At 37.1% G+C, this 25,336-nt stretch overlaps 1 protein-coding gene and 1 pseudogene across 2 annotated transcripts in view; one reads left to right on the plus strand and one right to left on the minus strand.

Annotated features, from left to right (window-relative positions):
• LOC6054484 (lachesin) overlaps positions 1-22,479 on the minus strand; it is a 126,679-nt gene extending 104,200 nt beyond the window's left edge. For both annotated transcript variants that reach the window (XM_038253673.1, XM_038253672.1), the window contains exon 1: positions 21,774-22,479. The gene's annotated coding sequence lies outside the window, so the exon portion shown is untranslated. The remainder of the gene's footprint in view (positions 1-21,773) is intronic.
• LOC119767497 lies at positions 14,471-15,339 on the plus strand (annotated as a pseudogene).
• Positions 22,480-25,336: the final 2,857 nt, after the last annotated feature.

A 25,336-nucleotide genomic window follows, 5' to 3' on the forward strand; every position in this document is an offset into this window, starting at 1 on the left:
TACAGTCCGGACTCGATTATCCAAAGTTGATTGAACCATTGCAACTTTTATTTTAAGTTTTTGTCGAACCGAAAAAACCTCCCTCTCACCCCATTTTTTTACTGAAATTTAAACTTCCAATTGTAAAAGTAATTGTAAAACATTGTAAAACGCTTAGCATAGTAGCAAGACTTAATTTGATTTAAAGTGCTCAATTTAAATCAAATTAAGTCTTGCTACTCTTTTACAGATTTGGAATTTTGGGACCACAGTAAGATCCATATGTAAAAGGATTTGATTTTATCAATTCATTGATATTTACAAAATTTTTGTTACGAATTTTCAAAAATCAGCACAGAAAAAAATTGTGTAAATTTGGAAGATGTAATTTTGGAAGGTTGAATGTTACCTCTTTTATGATGTAATTTTACCTCAATTTAGACTGAAAAAGTGTCATTACACCAGAATAGTGGTAAAATTACACATTTTCAGAGGTAAAATTATACATTTTTTTCTGACATAAAAGTTGCACCCCTTCCCAGATGTAATATTATCATGATTTTTTTCTGTGAAGCTTTAATTGATTGTCATTACCATATCCTCTAGAGGATGTCACCATAATTTTGACCATTATCTTTTAACTTGACAAATATCTGTAGAACAATTTTTGAATTATATTTGAGCAAAACTACTCGAAACATGAAATGAAACCTTTTTTCCGTGACTCAATTAAGCTGTAAGCTGATATTTCAGAAAGTTTTTGTTCACCTCACCCCCCAAAAATCAGTAAGAACATTTTTTTAAAAATTAAATTTTTTTAAGCAATCAACTAAAATAAATTTAAAATTCCATGCGTTTAGGATCATTTCTAGCATGTTTGGGTATGACGATTTTTTTAAATTTTAGTAGGTTTTCAATGTACAGTACTGCATAAGCTTACATTTTTTGAAACTGTTGATTGCAAAACAACATTTTCAAACTTTTTTTTCATTCAAATACAGAAACTGGGGCTTGTTGTTCAATTATTTATATGTTTAATTTCCTTGCCCCTCAATCTAAAAAAAATAAACAAAATTTTTGAAAAATATTTGCATTGGCCTTATCCCAAGGGAAATTTTTGAAGGTTATACGCTGTCGAGTCTTGACTGTAACACCAAAAATGTATTCAGTTATTAATATTTCGGCTATTATTGTCACATTATTTTTGTGTGAAAAATCACAAAATTCAAAGATTTTTTTTTTTAATTTGGCTTATTAAATTTTGTTTATTCAGTCAAAATAAATAATAAGTTGTGTTTGATTTACTTAACTTAAAGTATTATAAATTAGTTTGATTACTGCTCAAAGCCGTTAAAATGTTTGCATTATGTTTATTGTTGGATATAAATGGTATAATTTCCATGTATTTAAAAAAAATATCAGCATCTTAGTTTCTAAAATCAACGTAAAAGCGATGCATAAATGAAAATTGTGTAGATTTTTAAGCGCGTAGCGGTACGAACTCTCAATTTAAATCGAATTTTTTAACTGATCTAAATTTCAATTTGGTGTCAATAAATAAAAAAAATAACAAAGATATGCAATTTTAAAGATCACACACCCAAACTTGAGTGGTCATTTCCTCAGATTTGTCGGAGGCTCTGCCATTTGATGTAAGCAAATGTCGCATCCAATGTCCAACCAAACTTGCAATGTGTCTAATTTAGCTCTTAAAAATGTTTGCATTTCAATTACCGTCAGCTGAGGTGACATTGGGTTTGGGGTAATATTTGATTTTCTTATTTTATTTGCAATTGAAGTTTAAAAATTTGGCATCATTGTGCACACGAAAAAAATCTTTAAAGTCTTCACTTAAAATATCAGCCATTGGTCTATCCAGTCTCGAAATACTGTGGCATCGCGAAATGAACTTTGAATTTCCAGCCTACTCAAAATCACTATCAAGAAATATGTTGATGAGTAGAGTAGCTCGTCGTTACATGGAAATTTAAAAAATCATTATATCAAACCAGAACAAAGTTTTTTTATGCCTTTTAGGCCTCAAAACAACCCCCTAAAATATGGGAGCAATTGGTTGCATCGACACTTTGCCCAGTGCATTTCAATTTTGTATGGGAATTAGTATGAAAAACCTTGCTTTTTTACATTCTGATTTTTTTCATTTTTATTTTCCACTACTTGTGTAAAACGTGTTTTTGCTCGGAAATCACGTTTTAGACCAGTTTTGAGCACGCTGTATCTTTTGACAGGAGCAAGATTGCATCATACTTTCTTGGGGAAAGTTTTAGAGAATTTTCTCAATTTCAACGTTAATGTGTTGGTTTGAAAAATGTAGTGGAAAATAAAAATGATAAAAATCAAAATGTAAAAAAGGAGGTTTTCCATACTAATTACCATACAAAATTGAAATGCAATGCGCAAATTGTGGACGCCACCAATCGCTCCAAAATATTAAGGGTTTATTAGGGGCCTAAAAGCGACCGAAAAAAACATATCCTTAAAAACGACTATCTCGAGCCATCCTACTATACAGCAATTCTCCTCTAAAACAGCATGATTTTAAAAAAAGTTGTCCACTCAAATTGGATTGGGGGTTTCTTGGCAATTCTCTTGGATTATTTTTCCATATATACAAGCAAACACCTCTTATATCAGTTTTTTTAATTGTCTGCTCTACAACTTTCTAGAGCATTGTTACACTTTAAAAGAATCCTTCACAGCTAGATTTTTTTTTTACAAATTTAGTTTTTAATGAAAAATTACGTTTCTGGGCTATTGCTTACTTTTGCTTAATACATGAGTATTGAGAATTTGAGATAAAGAAAACTTTGAATCAGATATGGTTAGAATTTAATAGATTGTCACACATCAAAGTCTCGATTCAATCTCTTCAATAACGCATCAGCTCAACATTATCTTGATTGGATCAGTAATCTTACTTCCGATGGAACTATAATTGATGGATTTTCCTTCCCTTCAATTTACAATTCATGAGGGTTAAAGCAAAATCCCTCGCAATCTCAACTTGCTACCTACTTTTGTTTCCATCCGTCGAACATCGCACATCTCAAATTGCACTGAGTTATCACATCACCCACTGCGCTAGCACACACATAACTCACTCCTCACTATGGAAAATCGCTGCAGCAGTTGCTGCTCGGAAAAATGTTCGATTTTTCGTCCTTTTAGGTTTGTTTTTATGCCCGTATCTACTCAGTACCGTAGAACAGAGGGAAAACTGTACGGAAGAGCACGTGTGCAACTTTTTCGCCTTCAGCTTTCATTCCTGATTCGACCCAAATTCAAAGTGACATTTTTACTCGCTGCTGCTGCTGCTGTCTAGTGCTCTTCTAACAGAGAAAGTGTGCACAATGGGGATGCAATTACAGTTTTTTGGTTTTGTTTGAAAAAGTGGTCCAAATACCCACCTACACACGACGCAAAACGTGTCACAAGGTTGCACAGCTGATGAGCACTTCCGGTGAGGCTTGATTAGGATTGTTTTAGGATTTTTTTTTGTAAATTTGAAATTTGGTTATTTTTAAAAACCTTTTAAAGAAAATTAATTAAGAAACATCTGATTAGAAAATTTGAAAAACATCTCAAATTGCCACACCGTCAAACAACCTTTCAAGTTTTACCCCAAAAAAAGTCCTCCGGACTTCAAAAATTTAAGCCAACTGGTTCGATCTGACACAGTGCTGTCGTACTTCTGCTGCTGATGCTGCGTGTGGAAACAGCACCAAAAGAATGGCCAAAAGTGAGAAGAAAAAAACAACACGACGAACGCTCGTGCCGGAATGCAAACCATGTTTGGGGGCCACATTCCATCACGATGAGTACCAACACAAACACACACTTTGTATTTGAACTCCATGCCCACCCTCATCAGCAAAAGGGGTGGCATAACTGGAGGTAACAAAGGTGTACATTTACAATGAAAAATTTGCCACTGTTGAAGCTTTTTTTTGCACCCCCCAGGGCAGTTGATGTCGTTTTTTCGGGAAAAACGTGCCACATTGGAAAAATTAAATTCTTCCCTGCGTCTGGTGGGGGGCATGGTAAATTCTGGCTGCAGAGCAGAATTTCCACAGAATTTAACAAAAAATATCACTGGTTATGGTTGTGCTCAAAAAAATTCTTCATAAATCTGCATATGAAAACATCGTCGTCAAAAGTCAAGTAAAAATAAATGTTCCCCAAAAATCATAAATATTCAAACAGACAGCGCAATGTCTCAATAAGTCTTCGAGGAAAAGTACCTCCAAAAGTGTACCTCCGTAGTCGTGGGAAAATCGTCCTCCGAAAACTCCCCAAAATGATAAAAACATAACGAACATGCAACTGCATCATAACGATGAACCGAGTGCCGTTCATTGTTTGAGTATTGATTTATATGTAGAAGAGAATACACCGCGCCGGTAGCATCCTCTGGGTCCTAGGCTATTCCGGCCAGGTCGTCGTCGGGGCCATCGTGCGACTGGTGGTGGCTGTTCAAGAGCTTTTTTGGAAGAGGGGGTAGCGGCGAACCATTACAGTTCATAAAACATGCAAATGATGCACTGACGGGGCCGTGTTTTGGGACGTGGGAATGCAATCGAGTTTGTTTTTGGAGTTTTACTAAAAATTTCTTCAGTTGGTTGGTGTCTTCCACACATTAATATACAGAAACATCCCGTTTTTAGCAGAACGACGTGATTTTTATGTTGTTGAACAAGGATGTTGCCAAAATCGGGAAATCTTTTAAAAAGTTTATTTTCAAGAAAAAAAATACTAATATACGTTCTCTAAACTTGTTTCATGAACTAAAACTTTTTGATAGATCTTCCATCTATTGGACTCGTTTAAACGTTCTAAAATAGTATTATTCTAACTTCAGTGCTTATAACTTTTGATAGAGTTGCCACATTTTCGATTTTTTGGACTCATTGGAATGGTCTTTCGATTATCTATCCAACATAATTATCATCAAAATATATAAAATCCCGCATTTAAAAATTGAAAAAAATATCAGTTGAGTGCTCATGGCTTTTGATAGAGTTATCAGAATCCCAATATTTTAGGCTCCTTTAGAAGGTCTTTGAAAAACCTTTTTAAAAAAATCACCCTGTAACATGTTTTTAGGACTTAAGCCAGAATAGTTTGAAGCATATCTTTTGGAATACTTTGCCAAAATTCATTATATTCAATCCAAATCGGTTCAGAAAATTTTCGAGTAATCATTTTTTACGTGCTCTTTTTTGCTTGAAGGTTTGATTAAATTTAATGAATATCAAAATTTTGCTATAGAATCAGATTTTTATCTGGATAATATTATCAAGAAAATGGATATCCGAAGCCGGTTTTTTGTATTGTTAGAAACCTCCATTTTTGCTTTTCCGAATTGAGGAATTCTCTGAGATTTTGGTCATTCAATTTTTTTGTATTTTTCAATCCGCCTGAAACTTTTTTGATGTCCTTACACACAAATTTGGCAGCTGTCCATACAAAAATGATGAATGAATATTCCAAATTGTATCTTTTGAAGGAATTTTTTGATCGATTTGGTGTCTTCGGCAAAGTTGTAGTTATGGATAAGGACTGCACTGAAAAAATAAAAATGATACAGCGTTTTTTTTGGTATTTATTTGAGGACAAACATTTCAAGTGGATGTAATATTGAATGTTTGGCCCTTTTGAAATGTTAGCCTTGATTAAAGAAAACATATTGTTTTCGAAAAGATCGAAAAATTTCACGAATGTTGCATATTTTAACATTGAAAATTGGACCATAAGTTGCTGAGAAGTCGACATCGACATGTTTGGGTGAGACTAAGAAATCATCATTTTTTTCAGTTTAAGCAATTAAGGGTCGTATCAACAAAATTCAAAAAAGCAAAATATAGAGAATTTTTTCAGCTTTTCAAACATATTTTTTTCAAGAGTGGGCAAACATGGGCACTAATTTTTTTAAATGAAAAACTGCCACTATTTTTACAAAAGTAATCTAAAAATGGCTTAAACTTGAAAACGGTGCACTTTATCAAAATTTTACTGAAGTACATTTTGATTGCAAATTTGATTTTAACATCGAAAAATGAAGTCGAAAAATTTTTGCGTTGATTCTAAAATCATAACTCGGTCAAAGATTTTTTGCCCACTCTGGAAATTTCTGAAAAGTTGGCATTAGATGTCCCCTAAAACATATAAAAAATAGTGTTTTTTTGCAAATTTATAGCTCGAGTTTACCAAATTTTGAAAAGAAATACAGTCCTGACTCGCCTATCCGAAGTTCGATTATAATCGATATCATGAAAACAATGTTAACTTTCTTATTATTAAACTTAAAAATCGAGTTCTGTGAATGGGTTCACAGAAAAAATGATTATATTACGTCTGGGAAGGGGTACATCTTTTATGTCAGAAAAAAGGTGTAATTATGCCTCTGAAAATGTGTAATTTTACCACTAGAAAGGTGTAATGTCACTTTTAAGTCTAAATTGAGGTAAAATTACATCATAAAAGAGGTAACATTCAACCTTCCAAAATTACACCTTCCAAATTCAGACATTTTTTTTTTACTGTGAAGTCCAATTTGAATATTTTATTGCCAATTAAGTTACAAAAGGCAATCTTTTGGGAAATTTGACGAGCTTTCCGGTAAAAATATTTACCAGACTAATTTAACAATTCTCATTTTTATTTTAGAAGCCGCTGTAACTTCACAGAAAAAAAATATGGTAATATTACTTCTGGGAAGGGGTACATTTTTGATGTCAGAAAAAATGTGTTATTTTACCTCTGAAAATGTGTAATTTTACCACTTTTCTGGTGTAATGTCACTTTTTCTGTCTAAAATGTGGCAAAATTACATCATAAAATAAATAACATTCAACCTTCCAAAATAACAACTTCCAAATTTACACAATTTTTTCTGTGTTCACAAGGATTGGACCTAGGACAATGGTCAATAAGGAGACTTTTATGTAAAATTGTCTGGAGAATTGATTCCCGTATTCGGTTTTTGAAAATTGTGACGTTTAGAGAACTTAAGAAAACAGTTTCAGGTAATGCTTTTTGTATTTTTTAGGTGATTTTCTCACCCCTGATATTTTTTTTGAGTCTTTTTGTAACATCTTAGGCAATTTTCACAAAAAAATTGAACGTAAAAAAATATTGGGTTCACCTTCAAATTTGACTTTTAACTTAAAAATTACAAATTCTCATTAAAGTGGTGTGTTTTTTTCAGTGTATTTTTCAGAAGTTTGTCTTTGACCACTTTTTGATACGAGATACAGTAATATTTAAATTTCGAATCATGAAAATATTGAAAACACTTACGCCCTTCTCAAATGTCACTACCGAGGGAAACTGGCTCCACATACACAGAAAAAAAAATGTGAATTTACCGGACACTGAAATCTCGTTTTTAACGTAAACGTGCTCAATGTAAAATTGAAATGCAATGTAAAACGTTAAATTGCATTTAAGAGCCTTCATGTAAAGTTAGATCCATTGTAACTCATGAATCTCATGTAAATCGAAATTTTAGTCTTGACAAATCATAAATTTGAAATTTTGAAAAACATGTAAATGAATTTCTGCTGTAATTTTTTTTGGAATGTAAAACATAAAAGCATTTAAATTGCAGCTTGTTTGGCGAATGACAGTTCAAGCGATGAAGAAAAAAGAATCCAATGCAGGGATCTGACAGGCATGCACTTTCCCGAAGTCACCGCCAGAAGCGCTGTCAATGTTGTTTACGTGGGGTTTTTGAAAAAGTTGTATGAAAATTAATACATTTTTATCTTAAAATTAATATTTTTTAGTTTTCATCATCTTTTGCTTATATATTTAATCAAATGACAAGTATTACGTACAGATTTCCTCATTTATTATTTATAAGACCGATAAACAAAGTTGTTCTAGAACAACACGTAACATTAAACTAAAAATTAAATATATTCAGTTTCCTTGAAACAAAATTAAGTTGGTAAGATTCTTCCTGACTGTTGGTTTGAATTCAATTAAATTTTTAGAAAACTCAGTTAATTTAACATTTAAACATAATTCAACCACGAGTTTGATCAACATATTTCGATGATTATTCATTGCATCCTGTTCTAAAATGTGATTTGCTAGGTCTTCAACCCAGGTTGTTGCATTTAAAATTTTGGTTAGAATCGAATTTAACAAACGCTGATAATATTTTGGACATTGAATTTATCATTTTCCCCTACTAAAATTTAGAATTAAAATTTTACCAGTTTGCTACAAGTTTTTTGAATGTTAATTAAAGTTCAAATCTAGAGTTTTTTTTATTAGGTCCTATAAACATATGAAAGACAATAGTTTATTGTTTTTTTGTCAAAAAAAAAACTCTGGAAATCTAAAATTAAATGTAAATCGCTTGAAAAAAAACTTGGTGATTAAAAAAAAAGTTTTTATTTTTGCAACTCATGTGCATACAACATTTTCAAAAACCTCGCTGCAAAAACTTGGTTCGATCTTGGTTCGATTTTGACTTCACTCGCTTTGTATGTGGATGACAGTCGTGACGTATCCGTGATCCAATGTTGTGATTGGTGCGCAGTGAAGTGGAAGTGTTTTTATTTAAAATGCTGGATTTTGCATCATCAGCTAATGTAGTAGCTGCTAAGGTTGCTGACGAAAACAATCTTAGTAGGCATTGAGATGTGTGTTTGTTATGAATTAAAGATAAAGATTTGTTGTTTTGTGCGCTTGCAATTTGAGTGCACTTGTGAAATCAAAACTCAGGTAATGTAAACAAACAATAATTTCAAGCAAAACAATGCCAAAGGGCCGTTGTGGGTTTGTAAACAAAGAGTGTGTCCTGCTCACGCTAGAGGATGTTTACATCTGGCATGAAAGGGATACACTCTTTGGTTACAAACCCACAACGGCCCTTTGGCATTGTTTTGCTAGATTTGGTTGATACTTTTGATCGGTATTGTAAACAAGAAATGTTCTGTGGTTTTAATAAGGTATGAGCAATTGTTGTTTACATTACTCGTCGTCCAGATTTGAATCTTGATTCGAACTGGAAGCTTGACTGGAAGGTCTGTTTACCCATCAGGAGGAAGTCAGAGAAAGTCTCGTCTGTCCAAACCAGCTGGCAAGCTGATACCTACCAAATCACGGAACGAAAAACGCTGTAGCAGGCCCATACCGGCAACTGCTGCTGTCCATTTCGATGGTCCAACAAATCAAAATCCCGTTGGCTACGGCTCTTCGCGTTGACCGGTTCGTGTGCATGCCAAAACTGCTTCGTTTGATTTGAGGCGATTCTACTCACACCCAATCCGGTACTAACCATCTGGAGCCGGCTTGCCGCTCTGCTAGACGTGCATGAAGCTGGTCGCGAATTGCGATTGCTGTCCGCCGGGGAGCTTTTCAGTTGAGGTCGGGCTGAATTTGTTCAAACAACGCTTTTTCTTTGAAGCTGGCCGGCACCAACGTTTACCTCCTACAGAAGATGCTGTATCCGGGTAAGTTAGAACATTTCACCTTTGAGCATTTCTCATTTTTTTTCAATTTATTTTAGATGGAGAAACACTTGAAACTAAACTAAGCAAAATGTTGAAAGCGTACACGCTTACTGGGGGAACTCAATTTTTAAGTTCGTTCAAGCAAAATGAAGTTCGCTTCAGTGATCTCAAAATTGAGATGGGTTTGTTTTGATTTTCAATCGCAAATTTGAGATCACTGATCTGAACTTGATTTTGCTGAGGTACTTATAATTTTGTTTTCTTTTGAATGTGACACTTTAAGGACTTAGACACGCACGGAGTTCCGGATTGTGCAGGTAAGATATAAAATTCCCCCGCAGAGATTGCCATACCGTTGGTACTTTTTCAGGAGGAACTGGTCCACCGGTGGACAGAATCCTTTGCAGTTTGTGCAGGAGGAATCGGTCCACCGGTGGACAGTTTCCTCAGTAAAGTTTCGCAGGAGGAACTGGTCCACCGGGGGACAAAATCATTTGCAGTTTGTGCAGGAGGAATCGGTCCACCGGTGGACAGTTTCCTCAGGAAAGTTTCGCAGGAGGAACTGGTCCACCGGGGGACAAAATCATTTGCAGTTTGTGCAAGAGGAATCGGTCCACCGGTGGACAGTTTCCTCAGGAAAGTTTCGCAGGAGGAACTGGTCCACCGGTGGACAGAATCCTTTGCAGTTTGTGCAGGAGGAATCGGTCCACCGGTGGGCGGAATCCTTTGCAGTTTGTGCAGGAGGAATCGGTCCACCGGTGGACAGTTTCCTCAGGAAAGTTTCGCAGGAGGAACTGGTCCACCGGTGGACAGAATCCTTTGCAGTTTGTGCAGGAGGAATCGGTACACCGGTGAGCGGAATCCTTTTCAGTTTGTGCAGGAGGAATCGGTCCACCGGTGGACAGTTTCCTCAGGAAAGTTTCGCAGGAGGAACTGGTCCACCGGGGGACAAAATCATTTGCAGTTTGTGCAGGAGGAATCGGTCCACCGGTGGACAGTTTCCTCAGGAAAGTTTCGCAGGAGGAACTGGTCCACCGGTGGACAGAATCCTTTGCAGTTTGTGCAGGAGGAATCGGTACACCGGTGAGCGGAATCCTTTTCAGTTTGTGCAGGAGGAATCGGTCCACCGGTGGACAGTTTCCTCAGGAAAGTTTCGCAGGAGGAACTGGTCCACCGGGGGACAAAATCATTTGCAGTTTGTGCAGGAGGAATCGGTCCACCGGTGGACAGTTTCCTCAGGAAAGTTTCGCAGGAGGAACTGGTCCACCGGGGGACAAAATCATTTGCAGTTTGTGCAGGAGGAATCGGTCCACCGGTGGACAGTTTCCTCAGGAAAGTTTCGCAGGAGGAACTGGTCCACCGGTGGACGGAATCCTTTGCAGTTTGTGCAGGAGGAATCGGTCCACCGGTGGACAGTTTCCTCAGGAAAGTTTCGCAGGAGGAACTGGTCCACCGGTGGACAGAATCCTTTGCAGTTTGTGCAGGAGGAATCGGTACACCGGTGAGCGGAATCCTTTTCAGTTTGTGCAGGAGGAATCGGTCCACCGGTGGACAGTTTCCTCAGGAAAGTTTCGCAGGAGGAACTGGTCCACCGGGGGACAAAATCATTTGCAGTTTGTGCAGGAGGAATCGGTCCACCGGTGGACAGTTTCCTCAGGAAAGTTTCGCAGGAGGAACTGGTCCACCGGTGGACAGAATCCTTTGCAGTTTGTGCAGGAGGAATCGGTACACCGGTGAGCGGAATCCTTTTCAGTTTGTGCAGGAGGAATCGGTCCACCGGTGGACAGTTTCCTCAGGAAAGTTTCGCAGGAGGAACTGGTCCACCGGTGGACGGAATCCTTTGCAGTTTGTGCAGGAGGAATCGGTCCACCGGTGGACAGTTTCCTCAGGAAAGTTTCGCAGGAGGAACTGGTCCACCGGTGGACGGAATCCTTTGCAGTTTGTGCAGGAGGAATCGGTCCACCGGTGGACAGTTTCCTCAGGAAAGTTTCGCAGGAGGAACTGGTCCACCGGTGGACAGAATCCTTTGCAGTTTGTGCAGGAGGAATCGGTCCACCGGTGGGCGGAATCCTTTGCAGTTTGTGCAGGAGGAATCGGTCCACCGGTGGACCGATTTCTTCTAGCGCTGTCTCATGCAAAGTTAATGTACCGTCATCTGGGGTGAATCGGGACTACAGTCCAAATAGGGACAGCACATTTTAGACCAACAGGGTTGTTACGGACGGCGCGGATTTGCTGACTAATTTTGCTCAGGCGCGGATGGCACTTTTGATAAATAAATTAATTGGGAGAGATAAAATTACTTTCAAGTTATTTATTAAGAAAGATATTATCAGGAATTACGATAATTTGTTTTTTCCATTGAGTGCAATTCCAATTTCTTATTAGTAGATTTTTTTCTGAAAATCTTTGTTTGTATTTTCTTAATACGAACCGTCGAAAAATTAAGCTGAAGATTATGTTGCGATTATTTTTTTTAGAATCTATGGTTGAGAATTTCTCAAATAAAATTATTAGGGGAAATCTACCCATTTTAATCCTAATAAGCGGTCGTGTTTGAATGATGCTGGATAATCTAGAGTCTCCCTTGAATTTTACTAAAACCAAGTACACCAACGAGTAGAGCAAGTTTTTGTGAACATTTCTGTTTATTTTCACTTTCACTAAAAGTTATTCTATTTCTTTACCAAGCATTTAACAAAAAAATCCCAAGGGTATTCTAATCGAGGCGAATGCATTGGGCCACGCCCATTTTTCTAATATCGGCTTAGTTCTTTTTCTTCCAACACTCTGTCGAGTGTTGCCATTTGCGCTGACAGTTCAAACGAACACTCACGAAAAGTGGCATTTATAGGGAAAGTTTCCTGGCATCGCTGGCTGTGCTGCTGGTGGTGTGGACGGCCAGCCTTTGTTCTTTGCCTTCGTCTCTCGCTCGGTTTTCTTCAGCCTTCGAGTGGAAAGCAAAGTGAAAATTGAAACGTCAAACGACTTGGCGCGTTTGTTTTTTTGATGGCGCTTGCTAATTTATTACATTTTTCGGGATTATTCTTCAAGTGAGTGCCTTACTAATGATCAAAAGAACATGTTGCCGGTAGTTGGAAGCAATTTCATATCTTAAGCGCCGTGAAAAAGTAAGCGAAAGTGAAAAGTTAATTTTGGCGATATTCATTAAGCGTTTGAGGGATTCTCGTGTGTGTCACTGTGTGTGCCAACAAAATGATGAGAAGTGGTCTCGCAAAATACAAATTATGATCAAAAGTGTATTAAATGTGATCTTTTTGGCCAGTAAGTGGCATACATTTGCGTGCTTACTCGAGGCGGTGCTGTTGCTGGTAAGTTTATAGCCCAAATAGTATTTTTGGAGCTTTAATCGAGCATCAAACTCTCCATATGACGAAGATAGGTTTTTGATTGGAAAGGGTAGATTTCCCCTACTACACTTAACTCATTTCTAATATATCCGGCTCTGAATATGAAATTTCTTTTGAGTTTTGAAGAGTTGTTTTTTAACCTTATTTATTTTTAATTTTATAATGGATATATTCAATTTGCCTTTGAATTTTAGATGGGATTTACCCGTAGAAATATTTTTCTAAATTTAAACGTTCTTGGCGAAAAATAAAAAGATCAGAACATTCAAAAATTAATGTCCTATCATTCAAAATTAAAATTAAAAAAAATCGAAACATTTTAATAGTTTTTTAATCAGAAATTTTAAAATTTGGATTAAAAAAAAACGAATTAATAAAATCATAATATAAATAATCCGAAATTTCTAAATTCAGAATTTAAAAAATTTGACATTCAAAACTCGAATAAACTTAAAAAATCAAAAATTCGAAATTAAGACAAAAATTCAAAATAAAAAAAAAATATAAAATTCTTAAATTCTGAAATTCTGAAATTCTGAAATTCTGAAATTCTGAAATTCTGAAATTCTGAAATTCTTAAATTCTTAAATTCTTAAATTCTTAAATTCTTAAATTCTTAAATTCTTAAATTCTTAAATTCTTAAATTCTTAAATTCTTAAATTCTTAAATTCTTAAATTCTTAAATTCTTAAATTCTTAAATTCTTAAATTCTTAAATACTTAAATTCATAAATTCTTAAATTCTTAAATTCTTAAATTCTTAAATTCTTAAATTCTTAAATTCTTAAATTCTTAAATTCTTAAATTCTTAAATTCTTAAATTCTTAAATTCTTAAATTCTTAAATTCTTAAATTCTTAAATTTAAATTCTTAAATTCTTAAATTCTTAAATTCTTAAATTCTTAAATTCTTAAATTCTTAAATTCTTAAATTCTTGAATTCTTAAATTCTTAAATTTTTAGAAGAAAATATTTCAAATATTGGAAATGCAATTTGTTTCCGAATGAAATTTTAGTGAGGAATTTGTATCACAATCTTTATTAAAATTCATAGATTTTGAATTTTTAGAATTTCGAAATCAAAATTTTAATCATATTAAAATTTTAGATTTTGGTTTTTATGAGCTTATATTTTTGAAGTTAAATTTCATTTATTAGATTTTTAAATTTCGTTTATATTGGTTTATAATTTGCTTTTTTGTTTATAGCGGTCAAAATTATTGTCGCTCTGATTTGCATAAAGATTTTTTTTGTGACACTTTTCTTGACGTCTCTTGAGGTATTTTTAAAAGGATTTTTTGCTTTCATTCCTTCAAACATAAAACGAGTTTCATTTTTTTTAAAATACTTTCTGCATTAGTTTTTTTTCTTTGGAAATAACATTTCTTGAATGTTGGTCGAGATTTTTTTTTATATGGCGTTGATTTCGCGCGGATTGGGGTTTCGGTCGGCGCGGAACTGGCGTGATTTTTTTTTTCGAATTTCCCGTAACAACCCTGAACCAGTTCAATGCTTCACATTTGGAAATGGATGTACACATTTTGTTGCTATGAATCTGGTCTACTCGAAACCACTCAAAAATATTAAAATATTAGGCTGCAACATTGCTAAAAAAGCTGTCCCAATTCACCCCATGTGTCCCAATTCGCCCCCGATGACGGTACAAGGCGCTATTTGTAATGTTAGTGGTTCATTATTTGAGGAGGATTGTCTGCCAAAGTTGGGAGGCAGAATATGCCGGGGATGGAAGAGTTTACTAACAATAAATTTGGTCTAATTGTTTTCATGGTTCTATTTCAGTATAATCCGTCGAACTGCGCGCATGACATCAACCTGTACCAAAATGCCGACTTCGAGGACAATTACACGAGTCCGAACTTCCTGCAGGAGCTGAAGCTAACGTCAACCTTCAGATGTACACACTTCCGGATGAATTCCTAGGTGCCACCCGGCTGAGCCAGCAACTTTCCATCATCATTAGTTTTCTGATCATGTTCCACTATCTGTACACGGGAGCTCTCAAACCGCAAAGCATACTTGGACAGACCATCTTCGGAACCGTCATCGGATATCTCATCTATGCCGGCGAAGCCTCCGACTTGACACCGTCATGGAGGACTTTAAAACGGCCGCAGCCGTGGTAGTAATTGTCTACATTTTCTCTCCGCTTCTGCGCAACCTCGCGGACAGTGTCAGCACGGACACGATTACCTTCCTTGTGCTGATGCTCCACCTGATATTCTACGATCACTACGTTCCGGCGGCAATCGTCTCCAAGGGTATTACCCTCAACGCAGCCATGTTCGAGGCGATCTGCCTAACCGCGAGGGCTATCCTTGCCGTTTCACGCTTTTGTTCTGTTGAAAGTGGCCGCCGTTAAATTTACTTTGGGCCGATCCTTTTGGCGAAGTTTCGTAGCGTTACCATGCAGGTGGCCTTCATGGACTGTTTGGTGCGTCAGAGCCGCTGTTGGCTGAGCTGAACATTCGGGTGACGAAGGAGGAAGGGTCGCTGTTGAGGTTAATTTGGAATCTGTTGGGGATTTTTGTGAGTTTCTGAACATGTGCGTGTAGAACTTTCAATCACTAGAGCTAGATTGACCACATTTACACGGGGGTGAAGTAAAGTGGAAACTACCAGGACATGCTGAACTGTGACCAGACTGCGCAGTTGATGGTGCACAGCTCGAAAATATATCCGACGGAAGATTGTACGTTCTTCCAGATGTTGGCGCGGATTATGAGCGGGACGTTGCACGCCGGGCAGGAGGTCAGAGTTCTCATGGGCGAGGAAGATTCCCGTACGCTGTGGGTCGGGCGGTTGTGGATTTACGAGGTGCGATAAAGGTCGAGTTGAACCACGTCCTCGCCGGGAATCGAGTTCCCATCGACTAGTGCATCGTCAAAACCTCGACCATAACCGATGTCAACATGAACGAGGACGTGTTTATCTTCGCTCAAGTTCAACACCCAGTCTATCATCAAGATAGCCGTCGAACCGGTCAACCCGTCGGAACTCCCGAAAACGCCTGCGCATGGTCAACAAATCATACCATTAACTCTCGACTCGGGTGCATGAATCCGGCATGGATCGTCAGATGTAACAGTTGTGCACCAGAGCCAAGTGTTGCCTTGATGTGAGCAGGACTGTAACAAGCTTCATGCAGAAGATTCTGGTCGGGCTTAGCGATTGGACCATACGAGGCTTGTCACTCTCAGGATTCACAGAACTCAAATGAACGGTTCAGGAGTCGCTTCGAAGTATCCCCAGTCACCTACTTTTCTCCATAGCCACACATGGAATCGTATCACTTCGTCGAAGTGCAAGCCCTTCGTTTCCTCCGTGTACATCTTGGCCGGACGTCACGTTCGTTTTGGCTTGGCTTGAACCGACCTGCGAACGTACACCCAAGGCAAGCCTTCTGCCTGTCCGTCTTTCACCACTGGCAGATCGTCCACGGCGATCCGCTCGACAAGAGTATCGTCATCAACCCACTGGATAATCGTCCGAACCGACAGCACGCGCAACCTCGTCGACGAACTCTTCAACGATATCGGCAAGTGTCACTCGCTAGCCCCCGTCCACCCGTAGTCAATTCCGTCGAATTCCGCCAAACAAGATCCTCGGCTCAAATGCTGAAAATGATAATGATAATGTTAATGATAAAATTATAATTCAACACAATTAAAATTCAAATAAAATCGGCAAAAAAACTGGAACAAAACGACAATTTCCTTTTCACTGTCATTCCGAACCGATATCCGTCCCCCGGAACCATTTTTCTGCTTTCCTGGAGGATTTTTCCGGTACACAAGGCATGTCAAATTTGACATCGGCTTCACCATGTTAAAATTAAGTTCGGGTACTCGATGTCAAATTTGTATGACTACGGTTTGCGCCGTTTTGCTTGGATCCACTCAAATTTGAGTTCCCCTGGTAAGCGTGTAACAAAATGTTTGGAAATTTTCAGTTTGGCAGACAGGATGACAACTCTGGTGTGTCGGAGTGTACACGGTAAACTTGGTCAACCAAGAATTTTGATAAATCCAGACTCCGACGAATAGACCCCTAAAGTGGGTAGAAGGAGGTTAGCACAAAAAGCTATTTAGGGGTTTTGACGGAACTTTCGTCAGAAAGGAAAATTGGTATAGTTGACGTTTGGAATTATAGATTCAAGACGTTTACAAACTTTTAGGTCTACTTAATAAGGCCAATGCAAATTTTAATTGAAGTTTTTCCCGGCTTATCCGATGAACAAAAGCTTTTGATTTTTTTTCCATTATGCAAAATTTCTTTTGTAGAAAAGTCTCGACAACCAATTCCAATTTGGTACAAAACAAGAATGCAAATGAGTGGAGTTTTTTTTCGGTAATTCGGTCCAATGAACTAAATTTTCAGTTTTTGCTTTTGGGTGTTTTATTCCCTGACTCAAGGCGGTTTTCAAAAACACCCAAAAGCAAAAACTGAAATTTGGTTTATTAGACCTTTTAAAAAACTCCAGATTTGAACTTGATGACCAAATAATATTTTCAAAATATTTTTTTTTGGGTAAAGAAGTCCAAAATGGTTACCATTTTTGTGAGTTATTCATTTAATTAAAAATCATAACATGCATTACGATTGAGCACTGAGCAGTGCTCTGCAAATGTGTCATCCCTGCTTTAACACCTCCTTCCAAGAGGGCCTTAGTCGCCCCATCTTCAAATGTGGTCATGTAGATTTTATTTTTTGCGCTAAATAAAAATAATCAGAACAGAAGTTTTTGGGTGTGCCTTTTATCGTTGTATATTAAAATTAACAATGGGCTTCAGGACCCTATGGCAAATCATGTTTATGACTAAGGCGTCATCCATAGCAGTCACGCAAAAATCGGCCAAAATTAAAACCCCCCTATGTCACACTTTGTCACACAAGGTTAAACCCCCTCTCAAAAAGTACGTCACATTTTGAGGGGTCCCCCTTTGTTTTCGATGGGATTTTTTTTATAGTTTTCATATCTTTAAACTCTCATATTCATATTTTAGAATAAACATTGCGGTATAAAAAACAGTTTTGCATCTTTTAAAAATTAGAAGACCTGGTATAACATTCAAGTATTAAATAATCTTGAAAACTGTTTTTCATAGATTTGTATCTAATAAGTTTAAACCATTTATAGCTATTTTTCTAAGCATTTATTTTTATCTAGCAAGAATTTGGAAAGTATTGAAGTTCCAGCTAAAAAAAATGTGACTATAAAATAAACTATAATGTGATACTGTCATCAGGGGTGACATTGGGTCTGGGGTGAGTTTGGGTAATACAAAAATGCAGAAATTGGTTAGACCCAATCTCACCCCTCAGACCCAATGTCACCCCTGATGACGGTACTTCTAAATAATAGTAAGCAAACAGTATTAGAGAAGAGGATTTAATTTAACTGTGTACATTTTGAATTAATATTATGTAATCATAAAAAAAACCTAGCGTGACGTCACAGTCTCGAAAACCTCCATCCCCCCTTCGTAACATCTTATCACACCTACGGTAACCCACCTCCCTCCCCCCTCCCAAGACCGTACATACTTTATGGATGACGCCTAATCTGAATTACTTATTATGAAATAAACAGAATGCATCACACTCCCAAAAACATTTAAATTTACACCCGCGTCAAATGTTAATACCGTTTCTTAACTCCGACAATGGTTGAAGGGGTCGACATTCAGCTATGTCGACGACTCGTCGACCAAAAGGATGTGAGAAACGTCAAAACCAAATAAAAATAAAAGACAGAAAAGTGTTAGACCAAAAGTTTTTGAGCACTCGGACCCGGTTTCGAACACGAACAGGAAAACTGGGTCCTAGGAATGGCCGGAAGAAGGAAGAACCGGGAAAGCAACCGTTGAAAAGGATTATGTGCTTGGTAAGTACAGTGAAAAGTGAATATGTACAGTAGGTAATGTATTTCTGATTTTTTTTTCAGAGGAACCTGTCACGCAGGGGATCAAATTTCTAAGAGTCGACATTTGAATGGAATCTGGCCAAGAAACGGTTCAGGAAAGGCGTAGTCCGGTGAAAAGATGGTCTATATAGAAGCCGACTTCAGATTACAGGACCACTAGAGATTCACGGAAAAATCGCGACCGCCCGATTCGATTGCAACGGTGCCAGTAGTAGTTCTACTCCTAGCTTGGACGAGATCATTCAGCACTGATCTCCATCGTTTGCTCGAGGTAGGTAAGATCATCTCACTAATGAAATCGCCCAAAATAAACACCTCTCGTCGTGTTTTCGTTGAGACACTTTTGAATCAAGCGCTTGGTAGCGGTACAGATTCGCAGCCTGTCCAGCCAGCGATGACGACGCCAGGTCGAATTCGATATAGTCAACTGAAACGGTCATCTGGAAAACGAAAATTGTCAACTCTCCGACATCCTCAGCGAGGCGGGTCACATGATTACAACCTTAGTCAAGTTCTACTTTAACATTCCAACGCCCAAGGCTCCGAAAAAGTTGGAAGGGTAACTTCAACTCAATGGTTCTCGGGCATAACTCAACCAATCAAGATGATTCTTTTTTTCAGTGATTAGTTAGGATGTCTAGATGATTCTAGAACTTTGCAGAACTTAATTTGGTCAAATCTGTAATTTTTGCGAACAAAAACATCGTTCCAACTTTTTTTTTCCAGTGTAAAAAAAAATTCGCCAAAAATTCCGCGGAGGCAGTCTTTTTAAAAAAGGTGGAACGATGTTTTCGGTCGCAGAAATTACAGATTTGTTCAAATCAAGTTCTGCAAAATTTTAGGATCATCTGGACATTCTTACAAATCACTGGAAACAAGAATCGTCCCGATTGGTTGAGTAATGCCCGAGAACCAGCGAGTTGAAGTTACCGTTCCACCTTTTTTGGGAGGCTTGGGCGTCCGTATAAGTTGGACATGCGTTGGGCGTTCCAGTGTTAAATGAGTATGTTTAAGTTTATTTCGACAGAAGTCACAGACTATATGTAGAAAAAACTCAAATATTTGGCATGTTGAGTATTACGTCCTTTTCAATTCAATTTGCATAAATATTTTCACTCCTTTTTTGCAAAAAAAAAAACTTGTAGAGACTTGCTTCTCACTTGATCGGTATCAATCCGGTGATGAAAACGCTTTTTAGATGCGGCAATCAAACGTCAATGTGCTAATATACCAAACAATGGTTTACGAATGTTGATATCTTAAAAAAATAAGTTCAATTTACTCCGTTGAATTTGGAATCTGATAAAATTTCATTCTTTTTTTGCCTTTTGTAGTGTTTAATAGTCAACTTATGTTTTTATTCAAATCAAAGTACATTATTTGATTTGAAAGAAAACAAAAGTAAACTGTTCAAACCCATTGCAGGCTAAAAGCATTTGAAATTTACATCGTTCGAAATTCAACGGACAAAAATTTTGGATTGGGTAAAATTACATCGATTTCATCGGAAATTTACAAGTTTCTGAGCGCCGTTTGTTCCGCACGATTACGTCGGATGACACTTAAATTTACAATGAAGTCGATGTAAATTAGCATCATTAATGACGTGCACTTTTGGTACATCATAAATGATGTAAATTTACCGGAATTTTTTTTTTCTGTGTACACAAAAATGGCTTACATAAGCGTTTCATTGAAATCGGAGAGGATCGAGAAAAAAGTAACAAAAAAATCCTGTTTTGGACTGGAATTGCTCTGCCGCCATTTTGACCGCTTTCTTGGATTGAAAAATTCTTTATTGCTGTAGCGTAGTTAAATGTTAATAAATAAGACCAAAAATAAAAAAATGAGGTTTGAAGACTCGGTTATCGATATTCTTTCTTTGTCTTGTTTAGAGTCATTGAGCTTAAAAAAATAACGGTGCACATGTTTTAAAAGGTTTGAAAATTTAAAATAGAATATGGCTGCCAAAATGAGAAAACAATAAATACATATCAATAAAATGCATATATGGCTATGTAACTGGCTCAACCAATTTTTTTTTCAAATTAGGTTATTATCTGGTAAGAAAAAAAAACATTTTTGGATGCAAAATAAAAATTTCAATCGAATTCGACTCTTTTTTTAAATAAAAAGCACAATTTTCAAGTAATATGCCGTATTTAATGATAATCACGAAGGATTAATTTTGAAACAGTTCAAAATATTTAATTAAGGTAATTAACTCTTCTTGACGTATGGAATGCAAATCCAAAGTTTCATCAAACTAAAAAAAAACATGCAAGATAAAAATTCTCGAAAAATTTAAAATGATACATTTTTTCGTGATTTCCAACTAAGAATTTTGGCTCACGCCTCGAGTCGATCTGGCTCGAGATCGAGCCTGAATCGAGTCGAGGCTCGAGCCAACATTCTCAGTGGGTCGATTATCCGAAAGGAATTTTTTCCGAGGCCTTCGGATTATGTAGCCTGGACTGTTTAATCTACAAACTTATTTATAAAACATAAACAGATTTTTTGAATTCTTTTATTTCAGTTAAGTTGTTTTGCAGGGAATACTTGAATTTATTATTGGTCTGGATGTTTTTGTAGTGCCCGATAAATAAATACTTTGTTATTATTCAATTCAAAGAAAAAATAATTGTTTCAAACTGACACAAATTCCTGAAATTCCACCACCTGTTCAAACACTTTCCACCCACGCACACACCGAAGCCACCTCTATTGTGTGCCCTCGCGCACACATTCAAGCCGGGTTGATAAAATTGCACACACATACGAAAAATGACTCTTTTATTCTGGCTGTGCCATCATCTGTGTCTGTTTGTCTTTTTTTTTGTGCACACAACTGATGCCGAACATGGGCGCATCATTATTTCACCCGAATCTCACTTTTTTTTTTTCAAAATTTGGTTCGTTCGTTTCATTATTATCAAGCGACTTTTCCAAAGCCCTCCCGCACACACACTCAAACAAACAGAAAAAAACTCACTCTTTTCCTGGTCGTCCTGCTTCCACCTGACCGATGGAAATTCTGCAACAACCGTGGAAAATGAAAAAAAAAAAACGGCCAACACGTTTATCGGGATATCGGGGTGCACTCGCACACCCACACACACCAAATTTTCCGCACCAGTGCACTGTTTTAATCCTTTAATCCTTTTTTAATTTAAATTTTCCCCTCGCGCTTGTCTCACTTGTGAAAACGGCTCACCGAGATCGCTCGCTCACTCAATCACTCGTTGCGGACTTTATTTTGTGCCTCTTCTTTTTTTCCGCGTTTTTTCAATTACAGCTTCAGTTGGGCAAATTTCAATGCAATTTCTGGTTTACAATTTCACTCTGCTGATTCAGGGTCAAAAATCAAGCCCGGGATTAACACTTCACCATGTGTGAGCGATTTGCTGTATCCTTCGTTAAGCCATGCGTCACTCACTTTGTCAACTTTCATTAACCGCAGTCGAGTTTTCCTCGGGAAATGTATAAATATTTATGTCACCGACCGGGGGGGAATCCTCCGGCTCCGCAAAAAAATGGCCTCGTAAATTCGAGGAATTAAGCTGCCTACACACCGAATAATCCAACGGTCAATCCGGCAAACACATTTGTCACACACAAAACACTCTTAAAAACTTCCCAAAACGACTGACCTCCCCCGAAGAACTGCGCTGCGTGTAATCCGAGAAACGTCCCAACCGCTACTGAGTGCAAAAAGGGACAGTACCAAACGTAAAAAGGAAGATCCCGACCCCATCGCCGACGACGACGCAACATTTCCGGAAAAACTCGGAGAAAAAGTTGTCGCAGGCCATCATTGTGCGCGCGCGTGCGACAGAAAAGAATTCTCCCACAACAAAAGAAAAACGAGAAAATTCCCTCCACGTGCGACTTTTTCCGCTCTCTACGACTCTCTGTTTGTCGCACGCAAAACAATAACAGAGAGCCAGTCTGCCACGTGGGGCACGTGCTTGCTCGCTCTCTCCCTTGAACCGGCAATTTTCCGACGAAGCATGCCATGTGCGTCCGTTTGCGCGCTCTCCTCTCGCGCTCTCAAACGAAAATTTTCTCACGTGCTGTGACATGTCGCTGCAACACAAAGAGTCGATGTTCTCATTGTTGTCATGCGACACTGCCGTTTTGGGAAAGCGCGGGATTCCGCCGGGGAATTGAAGGGTCCGCTGTTGAAAAATTAATGTGCGACTGGGCTCATATTATGCCACGTCGAGGAGGACGCACGGCGACGGAGTCTGAGTGTAATGTGAGGAGGGCAAGGTTGGGGTGGGTTGAGGGGAAAAGCGTTAAAGCCACTCTATTAAAAATGTATGACGCTAGAAGGAAGCAATTAACGGCTTTATCACGTTTCCGCGAGAGTGTGGAATGTCGAGATGACGATTTCCGTCTCGTATTTTTTAATGGTTTTATTTTGGCGAGTAGTGGCGAATTACTGCGGATAAGAATGGTAGGAATTTTTGAATTACATGGATACTTCAATTGTGGTTTATGCAGCCTTGGAAGAGAAAATTAGCTAAATCAAGCTGTATTGAGTTTCCGATGAGACCAAAATTGGCTTTTCAGGATTATTATACATTTCGGGTAGGTTTGCACCCTGGTACAAAGGTGTAATGCAGCAAGGTGAAGATTTTCATGATTTTCAATGTTGTTTATGATGCCATTATCGAGGTTCGTCGGGACGGTAACGATAATGTAACACGATATCGTTATAGTAATTTCCATAACTCTATCGGCGATAATCTTATCGACGATAACCCATTTTAATAAAAAAAAAATCAAATTATTCGCCTTGGCATTCTCGATTGCGAGATTCCTACTCGAAACTAGGTGTCCGAAGGTTTGATTGTTGAGGCAATTGCAAACCTCTTTTTACACCTAAGCTTCCATCCACCCCGGGATTTGAACTGACGACCTTTGGATTGTTAGTCCAACTGCCTATACCAGCGACTCCATCGAGGCAGGACCCAGGGAGACGACTCCTACACTTGGACTGAGCTAACGACCTAACCATTAGGTTAGTCCTGGGCCAACATTTACTTCCCGTCCGACGGAAGGCGTGATCAGACAAATCTCGTCTCAAAATTTGCCACCGGGACCTTCTGGGATCGAACCCAGGCCGACTGGGTGAGAGGCAACCACGCTTACCCCTACACCAAGGTCCCGGCAACCCATTTTAATATATATCATAATCCAACCAAATCATGCTTTTTTCAAAGAATTTTTTTTTAAATATGGATTTTTGTTTCGAAAATACAATTTTTTTTATTTAAACCGTATTTTTTTCCAAAAAACTAAATATTTCATAATTTGCAATTTGAATACCAAACGAAGCAAAATTTTGAATGCATATTCACGTTATTAATGTATGGTTTTTGTAAAATACAACAAAAATCACAAGACGTACTTTTTCGAAAACACTTAAACTATCATTTCGCTTTATGAGTATCAAACCTGCCAAAATGTTGAATGCAATTTCACTTTATTGAAAATAATTGTCAAATAAAACTGTTACATAATTCACAATATGGGTATCATCTAAGCGAAAAATTGCATTTTCACTTTATCAGATTTTTTTTTATAAAATTACTTCAAATTTTCACAAAAGTCGTATTTTTTTCAAAAATATTAAAATAAAAAAATCCAATTTAATTTTTTTAAATTGCAATTAAAAAAAAGCTAATACATAAAACGTTTTTTCTTCAAGTATTTTTCACAAAAACCCTTTAAAAGCGGAAATGCATGCAACATTTTGTATCGTTTGATACGCTATGCTTATGATGCGTATTCTGCCCATAATTGAAAATTCGACTATTATGCCAAATCAAGTATTCCGAGAAAAACGCGTTTTAGTGTTTGTCACAAAATCTCCGTCAAGGCAATTTCCTAATGTGGCATATTAGCCGTTTGGTTTTTCGCATCGGCAGCCAAGTCTTAACACTATTTCAGTAAAATTCAAGTTCCAGAAGATGCGTTGGAACATCCTCTACCACCTGGTGCTAATATCTCGTTTTTGCCAAAAGTGGATATTAGCCGTTTTTTCAATGGTGGGCAGTATTGTGAATTATGAAAATTTGTGTATTTTCCAAAAAAAAAAAAGCTTAAATAAAGTGAAAATGCAAAAAAATGGCACTATTTGATGAATATTTCAGTATTTTACAACATAACTAAAATGTATAAAAATACGTTTCGTTTGATCCGCATTTTTCGAAATTTCAAAACTTGAGTTTTTTATTATAAAATGTATGGTGTTTTTATTTTTGAAAATTTCGGTAATTTATATTAAAAGAACAAATGCGCAAAAAAAATCGCTAAGTTTGATACGTAAATTGCATTTTTTTTAGTATTTTCGAATAAGAATACTGTGTTTTGTAAGTATTTCACAGAAAAATTCTAATTAGGTCAAATTAGTTTTATATGCATGTAGCGAAATATGATAATTTGAGTAGTAGAAAACATTATATTTTCTGAAAATTTCAATATTTTAGAAAAAAAGGTATTTTTTGAAAATTTGATAATTATCTTAAAAACTCATATAAATTAAAA

The sequence above is a fragment of the Culex quinquefasciatus genome, chromosome 2 (assembly GCF_015732765.1).
Source record: "Culex quinquefasciatus strain JHB chromosome 2, VPISU_Cqui_1.0_pri_paternal, whole genome shotgun sequence".
Taxonomy (NCBI): Eukaryota; Metazoa; Arthropoda; class Insecta; order Diptera; family Culicidae; genus Culex; species Culex quinquefasciatus.